The 13,365-nt window shown below is 42.5% G+C and overlaps 1 long non-coding RNA gene across 1 annotated transcript in view; it reads left to right on the top strand.

The window, feature by feature from the left end:
• The window catches only part of LOC141165027 (uncharacterized), a 30,421-nt gene that overhangs the window by 203 nt on the left and 16,853 nt on the right, over nucleotides 1-13,365 (top strand). The gene's annotated exons all lie outside the window — the stretch shown is intronic.

The following is a 13,365-nucleotide window of genomic DNA, read 5'->3' as shown; positions in this document are numbered from 1 at the left end:
TGTTTATTGCTATGAAATGTCCTTAACTGGTCCCTTGATATGCTATAAGACTGTGTAGTCTGGGCCACAACTTAAAGAGAACCTGTCAGCAAATCAAAAGTGGCCAGTTTTAACTCTTATTTTATTCCCGCTGCTTTCCTGAGTATTACATTTTTCACTTTTTAAAAATCTGCCATACGGATCCAGAGAGATAGGCTATGTGCCCACGATGCAGAAATGCTCCGGATTTTTTCCTGAGCGTTTCTGCATCTCCCTGGCAGAAAAAACGCTTGTGGATTGAACAAGCGTTTTTCTTGCCAGGGACAAGCGGATATGAAGCGTTCTTCACATGTATTTCCGCATTCGGGTTGTCAAGCGCTTTCCAAGCGATTTTAGCATCACTTGGAAAGTGCTTGACAAATTGGTCACACTATATAAGTCCATGCAAACGGCATGGATTTATATAGTGTGACCGAAAGAATGGTAAAAAATAAAAAATAAATATACTTACCTTCTGATGGCCCCCGGTGTCTTTATCCAATGCGTCCTGGCTTGTCGGCAGTGCGCGGTAGACTAAAGAACCTGCCGACGTCAGGGGTCGCGTGACCGGTCACATGACTAAATGACGTCATGGCAGGTCCTTTTCAGGCCATCGCGAGCTGCCGGCAAGCCAAGACGCATTGCTAAGGACACCGGGGGCCATCAGAAGGTAAGTATAATGTATATTTTTTATTTTATTCTTTATTTAACAGATACTATGGTACCCAAGTCCGGAGGAGAGTCTCCTCTTCTCCAAACCCGGGTACCATAAGCACATTGAAACGCATGGAATCCGCATCTGCAGATGCAGTGATGCGGATGACATGCTTTCCAATGCAAGTCAATGGCGGCGAAAACGGAGCGCTTCCGCAAAATAATTGGTAGTGCTGCGGATTTTTCCGCAATGATAATCCGCAGCTGAAATTTCCGCAGCATGTGCTCAGCACATGAGGATTATCATTGGGGAACATGGCAGACCTTCTACCAAGCATTTTTAAGCGTTTCTGCAGCGGAATTGCCGCTGCGGAAACGCTTAAAAAACGCATAGTGGGCACACAGCCATAGGCTTTTTTATTTACTGCCAATTTGTCTGGTCTTTACAAGGGGGTGTTGATTACAGGATTCTATGGAGTCTTGTCTTTAGGCTGCTCTGCACTGCAATGCCCTTTGGAGCTGTATTGTAGATTTAAAAAAATGAATTTTGAGGGGATGAGCAAGAATAAAATAAAAGCTAAAATTGTCCACATTTGACCTGGTGACAAGTGCTCTTTGAGATGTAATCAGGCGATGTAGTCTTAACCACCCAACAAGCTGTTATCAAGGCATGTCATCGGAACTACCACCTTAAAGGGACTCTGTAAGCACAGGATGACTGTTCAAACTAAGTCCGCCGCTCAGTGCATCATGGTGGGGCCAATCATTTACAGTGGGGAAAAAAAGTATTTAGTCAGCCACCAATTGTGCAAGTTCTCCCACTTAAAAAGATGAGAGAGGCCTGTAATTGACATCATAGGTAGACCTCAACTATGAGAGACAAAATGAGAAAACAAATCCTGAAAATCACATTGTCTGATTTGGAAAGAAATGTTTTTAAAATTTTGGTGGAAAATAAGTATTTGGTCAATTGCAAAAGTTTATCTCAATACTTTGTTATATATCCTTTGTTGGCAATGACAGAGGTCAAATGTTTTCTTTAAGTCTTCACAAGGTTGGCACACACTGTTGCTAGTATGTTGGCCCATTCCTCCATGCAGATCTCCTCTAGAGCAGTGATGTTTTGGGGCTGTTGCTGGGCGACATGGACTTTCAACTCCCTCCAAAGGTTTTCTACAGGGTTTAGATCTGGAGACTGGTTAGGCCACTCCAGGATCTTGAAATGCTTCTTACGAAGCCACTCCTTCATTGCCCTGGTGGTGTGCTTGGGATCATTGTCATGCTGAAAGACCCAGCCATGTTTCATCTTCAATGCCCTTGCTGATGGAAGGAGGTTTTCACTCAAAATCTCACGATACATGGCCCCATTCTTTCTTTCATGTACACAGATCAGTTGTCATGGTCCCTTGGCAGAGAAACAGCCCCAAAGAACGAAGTTGTCACCCCCATGCTTCACAGTAGGTACGGTGTTCTTTGGATGCAACTTAGCATTCTTTCTCCTCCAAACGCGATGAGCTGTGTTTCTACCAAACAGTTCTACTTTGGTTTCATCTGACCATATGACATTCTCCCACTACTCTTCTGGATCATCCAAATGCTCTCTAGCAAACTTCAGAGGGCCCGGACATGTAATGGCTTAAGCAGGGGGACACGTCTGGCACTGCAGGATCTGAGTCCCTGGTGGCGTAGTGTGTTACTGCTGGTATCCTGTGTAACATTGGTCCCAGCTCTCTGCAGGTCATTCACTAGGTCCCCCCGTGTGGTTCTGGGATTTTTGCTCACCGTTCTTGAGATCATTTTGACCCCACGGGGTGAGATCTTGTGTGGAGCCCCAGATCGAGGGAGATTATCAGTGGTCTTGTATGTCTTCCATTTTCTAATTATTGCTCCCACAGTTTATTTCTTCACACCAAGCTGCTTGCCTATAGCAGATTCAGTCTTCCCAGCCTGGTGCAGGGCTACAATTTTGTTTCTGGTGTCCTTCGACAGCTCTTTGGTCTTCACCATAGTGGAGTTTGGAGTGTGACTGTTTGAGGTTGCGGACAGGTGTCTTTTATACTGATAACAAGTTCAAACAGGTGTCAGTACTACAGGTAGTGAGTGGAGGACAGAGGAGCCTCTTAAAGAAGAAGTTACAGGTCTGTGAGAGCCAGAAATCTTGCTTGTTTATAATTGACCAAATACTTATTTTCCACCAAAATTTGAAAAAAATTTCTTTCCAAATCAGGCAGTGATTTTCAGGATTTGTTTTCTCATTTTGTCTCTCATAGTTGAGGTCTACCTATGATGTCAATTACAGGCCTCTCTCATCTTTTTAAGTGGGAGAACTTGCACAATTGGTGGCTGACTAAATACTTTTTCCCCACTGTATATACACTTTCCCACCTGCTTGTTTTCTCTCTATCTCCACCCTCCTCTTCTTTGATTGACAGCTTTTGCTTCATAGGGCCAGAGAAGGGCGGAGATATGTAGAGGAGAGCACCCAGGGCCATTACCATCACGCTGTGTGCCAAAACTCTATTCTCTTCTCCCAATGCCCCCTCTACTATTAAGGACCGAGACAGGAGTGTGTGCTGCACCCGGGGATTTACTGTACTCACTGTTACACCGTCCATGGGACCGGAACTGACTTAAAACAAGACAGAAGATCGTAGCTCCGGGTTAAAAGACTCACTTTTACTGTGCAATTCTTCCATACACGGCTGCAGTATACAGATCAAGACAAGTTCTTCATTAAGTGAAGTACCCTTGGTAATGTGCCTTTCCAGTGTTCATTCTCGTCCTGTCCTGAGACCCAACATTATCCATTTCTTCTGCGACCCAGCTGAGAATTTCCCCTCTAGGGATATGGAGGCCTCACCTTGAGCACCTCTAAAAGGCTGTGAGCTAGGACTGTGCTGGCATCCAGATTCAGTATCAAACGTTCCCTCATTCTGTCCCGACAACTTGCACCATTAAAACACTTCTTCACTGCTAATGGAGTCTGTTGTCCTATCTGCTCAGTCTTCCTCCACACTCTGCTCTTTCTCTCTGGCAAGGAACAGGACCTACACCGGTCATAAACCCAGAACTGGGGTGGCCTGCCACAGACCTCCCCTAACGGCTGTCTCACTGCCTAAGTCACTCTCTAACTTCTGCTCTGCAACCAACTGTCTGTAACCTGGAATTGTTTTTTGTAAAAACTGTTCTAAACCCCTCCCAGTTGATGATGCAACCCCTGAATTAACTCTCTAGTATCTAAGCAGTGTAGTGTAACTAAATCCCTATCTATTGTATGGTTTCCCATCTGGGCAAATGTGTCACCCTGGCCTGGATGCCACAAGTGTAATTAAAGCTGTGTCTGAGAGCAAGGGGGAGGTTCTCTAGTCAGGGGAACATTAGCATGCAATGCCTCCTGTCTCAGGCCAGTAGGGGGAGCTGGCTGCCCCTATAAAAGCTGGTGCTGGGGGCAGGGTTAGAGAGAACTGGATGGCCTGTCTCAGCATTGAGACTTGTCCCAGAGCAGAACAGGGACAGACAGTTGCACTGCACCTAAGAGGAAGTGTGGCAGGAGGAGAGCCACAAGCCAGAGACAAGAGGCGAAGAGAGCCTGTCTTGGCAGATAACAGACTTAATCTACCAGACTTTGGTGTCTGAGGCTGGAAGGATTCCACATCCCCCAGCAGAGAACCAGTCCGCAAGGGACTGTACATTCCTTGGCCTAAGAAGCCTGGAGGCCCTGCCACAGCCGAAGGGACCAGTAAAGCCGTACAAGGCTGGGAGCAGAAAGGAACCCACGTCGCAGGCCATACAGGCGAGAATACACGGAAAGCTTGGAAACGTGGGCTGTTACCCTATAACGAGGAGATAGCCAGAAGGAGCGCAGAAAGCACGGTAGGCCTACACCCTCACCCTGACCAGGGCCAATTTCCCCGTTGCTCTCAGACATCCAGGTCCCCTCCTAGCTGGGACTGTTTATGGGTCAGTTTACCTGTTTCAGTAAAGACCCTGGACTGCAACTTGTTGTCTGTGTGCTCCTTGCTCCTCCAGCACTATCAGCACCGGGACTCTCACTACCATCACTCCCACCATCCATTATACTGCCCTGGGGCCGCACTCTTCCCGTGGGGAGTCACACTACCCTAGCTGCACACTTCATCAGCCCCAGCGGTCTGCATGCAGCGGCGGTTCCTAATAACCGCAATCCACGGGTGGCGTAGTCGGACATTATCATCAGCACATAACGGACTACCACTGCCTGACCACCCTGAGCCACGGAACCGGGTTGCCACTACTACTCCCTTCGTTCCCCTATTGCTCGGATCCGAGTGCCCCACGGCCCAGGGGGCGAGTCACAAACCTCCTGCATCCCAGGGACGGCCTTAGGCAGAACCTATAGGAGAACCAGCATACCATACCGGCCATAGAGATTACACACAGCAAATACTTGTTTTATCAAATACATAACATGAATACATAAATACAAAATAATTTAACAACCCCTTCTTGCCTCGGCGTCTTCTTCACCCGCCAACCCCCTACAGATAGATGGAAACCAAGCAGGTGGGAAGGTGTATATAAATGATTGGCCCTGCCATGATACACTGAGTGCCTGTGCTGCAGGGCCAGCACTGACTGATGGAAGGCTCCTCCCTGTCCTACCCTAGCATAGCTATTCATTGCTTGGCTAATCCGCATCCATAATGGAATACTACCTCCTTCCACTGCTGTGCTCGCGCCAGGTGTTAAAGTCAGACTGACACTGGCACAGGAGTCTATAAGAAACATAAACCACACAGTATACATTTTTTGCAGTAGAACCCGGTATTGGAAAGCACACAAGCTGTCTAATGCTGTGTGTGGAGGCATATTAAGGCCAGTTACAGCAGAACATATTGTAATTATGAAAAGCATATAGCCGTATTAGCCCAACCATGGTTCTTATGACCTGTGCCAGTATTACAGGGATCTATGGTTTTGTTAGTTTTGGTCATTAGATCTGCTATGATCTACCTGGCGTCCTATATAAGCTGCTTTTGTGTGCATTGTTAATACTACACAACCACTCACATATCTGCCAATTCATGGAAGAGGTGGCTCTCGCATCAGTATTTCGCACCTGTGCGGCCCCTGCCTTTATCATGGGGGTCTGCCGCGTCCTTGTGATGTACCTGGGATTTGTAGCCTTACAGCAGCTATAACGCAATACAATGATCATTCTGTACACTTGCTGTGAAACTAGTCTTAGATAGGTCATTTAAATGGGTGCCTTTTGTAATATCATAATTAAATGGGCCCCATTAGTTACTAATGCATGACCTTCATATACCGGATTATCAGGAAAATGTGAAAAGAAAAAGGTAAATCCATAGCAAAAATAATAAAAAAGCGGTTCTATATCAGACATGTTGAAGAATTTGTACTTGAAATCTATGAGAAATCTTAAGATATTTACAGGTTTCCTGATTGGAAAATAATGGGATCTGTTATCTGTGGTAATAAAGTAGTAAGTAGGTTAGGTTCTTTATATTGCACGTTAAATGATCCCATTAGTGGCACATTGTCCTGCAAATGTTCTATTGAAAACGCCGGACAAAGCAAAGCATTCTGAAATATTACTTAATGCGGCCTAAACCTGCAGAGAGCGAGAGTGAAGTATACAACAGGGTAGAAATATCTCTCCGCAGCCATGGGAGCCATGCTACGTGAAAGTGCCGGCAGCTGGGTTTCCCTGGTTACCTGCTCAACTTCTCTCCATTATATTATCTCTCTTCTGTGATAATTAACCATTTTATTTCAAAATCCCACGGGGGGTACTTTTGCAAATGAATATGCGTTGCTTCCTAATGAAACAAGATGCTAGGAGCAGAAACTATCAATCTGGTTGTCTCTTATTTATATATATATATAGGGATAGAGAGGGAGTGAGATATCTCTCTCTTTCTCTCTCCCTCTATATACTGTATATACATATATATATGAGCTATATATATATATGCATATAAAGGAATCCAGATATATACATATATATTTACACGGCATACATATATATGCTGTGTATTATACCTCATATTCTATAGGCTGTTAATGTAGCCTACATAGATGTACGGTGACAACCAAAGTTATAGTTTCTTTTACTATAGATTCAATATTTTCAACATGTCTCATTCGGAGGTTGTATCTGTGATACATAGGTAACGTAGTGTATACCAGTGTGTCTCAACTCTATGCCACGAGGCCCCCCAACAGGTCATGTTTTCAGGACCTCCTCATGGCTCATTCAGAAGTCCGTTTTTTGCGTACACGGATAGCACTCATATGTAAGGTTTCCTATGGGGCTGGTCATAAGTTTTTGCTTACTAAGTGGTTCGTACAAAATTGCAAAGACATGTCAAATATCAATGTAAGTGTTGGCTCAAACAAGGCAATGCATGATTATGGGTCTGTGAAAGAATCAGACAGTATTCGGATTTCATCTGATTGCTGTCCAGTTTTCATGGAATGTTAGATAGGAGAAGGTTGAGAAACTTTTTTTTTTCACAAACGAGAAAAACTAATAGAAATCGGACCAAACTCTGATGAAATTCAAATGACACACTGATGAAAATCATAAGTGAAATTGACATCTGAATGATTATGTATTGCTCAGGTGATGGAATTAAACCTGTGGCTATTTCTAATGGGTTGATAATGAAATCACCTTTGCAATACCAAGGGCATCCTGAAAACATGACCTGCTGGGGCGACTGTGAAAACTGTAGTTGAGATAACTGGTCTAAACCAGTGTTGGGCTGATTTAGTCCTCAATATCTACCTAGGGCTCATGCACACGCTGTATTTTAGCTCTGTTTTGTTCCCAGCCATTGAGGTGAGGTCTCTACATCCTTATGTGTCAGAGCTAATTTTGACCTTAAAGACCAGGACAAATTGTTGAAATCTGACCAGTGTCACTTTAAGAGGTAACAACTCTGGAACGCTTCAACGTATCCCAGTGGTTCTGGATTGTTTTTTCATGACATATTGTACTTCATGTTAGTGATAAATTTTGGTAGATATGATTTGGGCATATTTATGAAACTATAAAAAATTTGACCGAAAAAAATTTGAAAATTTCACAATTTTCAAACTTTCAATTTTTATGCCCTTAAGTCAGATAGATATACCACACAAAATAATTAATAAATAACATTTCCCATATGTCTACTTTACATCTGTATAATTTTTGAAGCCTAATTTTTTTTTAGGAAGTTAGAAGGGTTAAAAGTTGATCAGCAATTTCTCATTTTTGCAACAAAATTTCAAAAACTTTTTTTGGGGACTACCCACATTTCAGGTGACTTTGGGGGTGCTATATGACAGAAAATACCCAAAAGTGACACCATTCTAAAAACTGCACCCCTCAAAGTCCTCAAAACCACATTCAAGAAATTTATTAACCCTTCACAGGAATTAATGAAATGTGGAAGGAAAAATTGAACATTTTACTTTTTTTTCACAAAAATTTTACTTTAGCCCCAAATTTTTAACTTTCACAAGGGTAACAGGAGAAAATGAACCCCAAAATTTGTTGTGCAATTTTTCCTGGGAAGCAGCACCATTTGGCGAGCCCCTGATACGCCAATGGAAACTCCCCACAAGTGACCCCATTTTGGAAACTAGACCCCTCAACGATTTTATCCAGGGGTATAGTGAGCATTTTGAACTCACAGGTACGATACAGAATTTGATACCATTAGGCCGTCATATTGGAAAAGTTAATTTTTTTCACAAAAATCTTGCTTTAGCCCCAAATTTTTTACTTTTGCAAGAGGTAACACCAAAACGTAAACAGTTTGTTACCCACTTTATGAGTGCGGCGATACCCCAATGAAGTCAAAAAGTTCTATTTGGACAAACGGCAGGGCTAGAAATGGAAGAAGCAATATTCGAATTTTGGAACACAAATTGGCTGAAATAGATTGCAGGCCAGATGTCACATTTGCAGGGCCCCTAAGGCACCCAAACAGCAGAAACCCCCCACAATTGACCCCATTTTGGAAACTGCATACTTCAAGGATTTTATCCAGGGGTATACTAAGGATTTTGCACCCAAAAGTACTACACAGAATTTGATAATATTAGGTTGTCATATTGAATATGTCATTATTAGTGTTGAGTGCAAGTGCTCGCTACTCGAGTTTGCATTGGGCTGCTCGGTTATGCACCGAGTATCACAGGTGCTCGAGTGATATGCTTGAGTCTCCGCCCCGCATGTTTTGCAGCTGTTAGACACCCAAAAAAACATGCGGGGATTGCTCATGTATGGCAGGCAATCCCTGCATGTTTTTTGGCTGTCTAACAGCTGCAAAACATATGGGGTGGAGACTCGAGCATGTCACTCGAGCACCCGCGATACTCGGTGCATAATCGAGCAGCCCAATGCAAACTCGAGTAGCGAGCACTTGCACTCAACACTAATAATGACATATTCAATATGACAATCTAGTCATCATATTGTCATCATTTTATTTTTAATCTTTTGAAAACCCTAAGCCCAACCCTAATCCTTAGCCAACCCTAACTCTTAACCCAACCGTAACCCTTAGCCCAACCATAACCCTAAACCCAATACTAACCCTTAGCCCAACCCTAACCCTCAGCCCAACTCTAACTTTAATGGCAAAAAGCAAAAGAAATAAAAACTATAAAATAAAAAAATAATCTGACTAAGGGGTTGACACAGGTGTAGGGGGGTGACATACTAAGCATTGGCTTTTGATCACTGTGATAGGGTGAATTCTAATGATCAAAAGGAACCAATGGGAAAAATCCCTGATGTTGTCGGGTGCCGGCCGGCAGATCTCGGCAGGCACACCACGCAAGCGCCCGCCATTTTTTTTCAGGAAGAGGAGGCAGAGGGCCGGGGGACATAGCAGGAGAGACCCAGGGATGGCAGAGGTACTGGGGGGTGGGCTTGGAGGACATCAATTCCTATGTAAATGTATACACTCATGGCCAAAAGTGTTGACACCCTTGAAATTGTTACAGAAAATTAAGTATTTCTCCCTGAAAATTATTTTAATTACACATGATTTGTTATACACATGTTTATTTCCTTTGTGTGTATTGGAACAACACAAAAAAAATAAAGAAAAAAAAGACAAATTGGACAGAATTTCACACAAACACCCAAAAATGGGCTGGAAAAAATTGTTCGCACTTTTCCAAAATTGTGGGTAGACAACTTTGTTTCAAGCATGTGATTCTCGTTCAAACTCACCTGTGGCAAGTAACAGGTGTGGGCAATATGAAAATCACACCTGAAACCAGATAAAAAGGGGAGAAGTTGACTAAATCTTTGCATTGTATGTCTGTGTGTGTGCCACACTAAGCATGGAGAACAGAAGGAGAAGAGAACTGTGTGAGGACTTGAGAACCAAAATTGTTGAAAAATCAACAATCTCAAGGTTACAAGCCCATCTCCAGAGATCTTAATGTTCCTTTATCCACGATGTGCAACATAGTCAAGAGGTTTATAACCCATGACACTGTAGCTAATCTCCATGGACGTAGACAGCAGAGAAAAATTGATGAAAGGTTGCAACTCAGGATAGTCTGTGGAGAGATCTTAAAATTGTTGTTGGGAGAAGGCACCATTCAAATATGAGAGACCTGGAGTACTTTGCAAAAGAAGAGTGGTCCAAAATTCCAGTTAAGAGGTGTAAGAAGCTTGTTGATGGTTATAGGAACCAATTGATTGCAGTTATTTATTCCAAAGGGTGCGTCGCCAAATATTAAGTTTAGGGTGCCAATAATTTTGTCCAGCCCATTTTGGGGATTTTGTGTAAAATTATGTCCAATTTGCGTTTTTTCGCAGTTTTTTTTGTGTTGTTCCAAAACACACAAAGGAAATAAATGTGTGTACAATAAAACATGTGTAATTGCAATAATTTTCTGGGAGAAATACTTCATTTTCTGGTACAATTTCAACGGTGCCGACGCTTTCGGCCATGACTCTATCAGCTTAAAAAAACTTCCTCAAAAAGCAATTGAGAGTCATGAAACTTTTGAAAAATATTACTACAAAGCCTATGCTTTCTATTGAATCTCTAGTTCAATTTGTGTGCAGGCATGAGGCACTTTAGGGGTCCATTCGGCAAAAATGAAAAAACTTCCTGAAGGTTTAGTTACTCTATAATAAACCCAAGTGTTTAATACTAAAAATGTAGCCAAGTTTAGTCAGTCTGCAATCTTCTTCAGTCCCATAGACTTTAAAGAAGCACTCCCATCAAAGTTTTTATCCTCTTAATATATTGCACTCATCATATTATATGACACTGTGACTTAGAATTGCTCATTTTGCCTTTCTACCCAGCTAATTCTTCTGCTTTCCATTAGGTCTATGATATCACGTGATTAAAATCTGACTAGCTGAATCCTTCTAAGCTCTATGTATAAACAGGAGGTCAATTTTGTCTACGCAAGTCATGGGTCACTGTAGAAGTCTATGGAAGGAGGGAGGAGCGGAACAGCTGGGCAGGAGTTGAAAAGGGGAATGAGTCATACTAGAACAAGAGACTTTCTGTTTCTGTATAGAGCAGAAAAAAGAGAAGAATTAGCTGAGTAGAAAGGCAAAATGAGCAATTGTAAGTACAAAGTGCCATATAATATGATGATTGCAATATATTAACCGGATAAAAACTTTGATGGGAGTCCTTCTTTAAATGGAGCAGTACCACTTATTGACGACTGCCATTTGTTTAAAAAATGAACATTTTAATCTCATCATGTTCACGACCAGGCAATTTTTTTTGCCTTTTGTGCTTCTGCTTTTTTCCTCCCTTTCTTTCAAGAGCCATATTTTTTTTATTTTTCTGCCAACATAGACATATGAGGGCTTGTTTTTTGCAAGCCTACACCAGGACCAAGGCTGCCATTACAAACGATCAACCCTACATGATCGCGCCATGGTGTACCGATGAGAGCTGGATTGACAGTGGCATTTAACCACTTCGCGCCAGAGCCTGTTTTTGCCTTCGTGACCGGGCCAATTTTTTCAATTCTGACCACTGTCACTTTATGAGGTAATTACTCTGGAACGCTTCAACGGATCCCCCTGATTCTGAGACTGTTTTTTTGTGACATATTGTACTTCATGATAGTGGTAAAATTTCTTCGATATCACTTGCGTTTATTTGTGAAAAAATCGGAAATTTGGCGAAAATTTAGAAAATTTTGCAATTTTCAAACTTTGAATTTTCATGCCCTTTAATCAGAGAGATATGTCACACAAAATAGTTAATAAATAACATTTCCCACATGTCTACTTCACATCAGCACAATTTTGGAACCCAAATTTTTTTTGCTAGGAAGCTATAAGGGTTAAAAGTTGACCAGCGATTTCTCATTTTTACAACAAAATTTACAAAAACATTTTTTAGGGACCACATCTTATTTGAAGTGACTTTGAGGAGCCTTTATGACAGAAAATACCCAAAAGTGATACCATTCTAAAAACTGCACCCCTCAAGGTGCTCAAAACCACATTCAAGAAGTTTATTAACCCTTCAGGTGCTTCACAGTAATTTTTGGAATGTGGAAGAAAACAATGAACATTTAACTTTTTTTCACAAAACTGCTACTTTAACCTCAAATTTTTAATTTTCACAAGGGCAGCCAGAAAACATGGACACCAAAATGTGTTGTGCAATTTCTCCTGAGCACGCTGATACCCCATATGTGGTGCAAAGCCACTGTTTGGGCGCACGGCATGGCTTGGAAGGTAAGGAGCGCCATTTGACTTTTGGAATGGAAATTTGACTGGAATCGATAGCGGACGCCATGTTGCATTTGGGGAGCCCCTGATGTGCCTAAACGGAGGAAACCCCCAACAAGTCACCCCATTTTGGAAACTAAACCCCTTAAGGAACTTATCTAGATGTGTGGTGAGCATCTTGAACCCCCAGGGACTTCACAGAATTTTATAATGTTGAAGTGTGAAAATAAAAAAACACATTTTTAACACAAAACTGCTACTTTAGCCTCAAATTTTTAATTTTCACAAGGGCATCCAGAAAAAATGGACCCCAAAATGTGTTGTGCAATTTCTCCTGAGCATGCTGATACCCCATATGTGGTGCAAAGCCACTGTTTGGGCGCACGGCATGGCTTGGAAGGTAAGGAGCGCCATTTGACTTTTGGAATGGAAATTTGACTGGAATCGATAGCGGACGCCATGTTGCATTTGGAGAGCCCCTGAGGTGCCTAAACAGAGGAAACCCCCAACAAGTGACCCCATTTTGGAAACTAGACCCCTCAAGGAACTTATCTAGATGTGTGGTGAGCACCTTGAACCCCCAGGGGCTTCACAGAATTTTATAATGTTGAAGTGTGAAAATAGAAAAACACATTTTTAACACAAAACTGCTACTTTAGCCTCAACTTTTTAATTTTCACAAGGGCAGCCAGAAAAAATGGACCCCAAAATGTGTTGTGCAATTTCTCCTGAGCACGCTGATACCCCATATGTGGTGCAAAACCACTGTTTGGGCGCACGGCATGGCTCAGAAGGTAAGGAGCGCTATTTGACTTTTGGAATGGAAATTTGACTGGAATCGATAGCAGACGCCATGTTGCATTTGGAGAGCCCCTGAGGTGCCTAAACAGAGGAAACCCCCAACAAGTCACCCCATTTTGGAAACTAGACCCCTCAAGGAACTTATCTAGATGTGTGGT

Source organism: Phyllobates terribilis, unplaced genomic scaffold (assembly GCF_046119375.1).
Source record: "Phyllobates terribilis strain yellow unplaced genomic scaffold, ASM4611937v1 Scaffold_11__3_contigs__length_659146591, whole genome shotgun sequence".
Lineage (NCBI taxonomy): Eukaryota > Metazoa > Chordata > Amphibia > Anura > Dendrobatidae > Phyllobates > Phyllobates terribilis.
The sequence above is the reverse complement of the archived record's forward strand: the minus strand, read 5'-3'. Positions and strand labels throughout refer to the sequence as shown.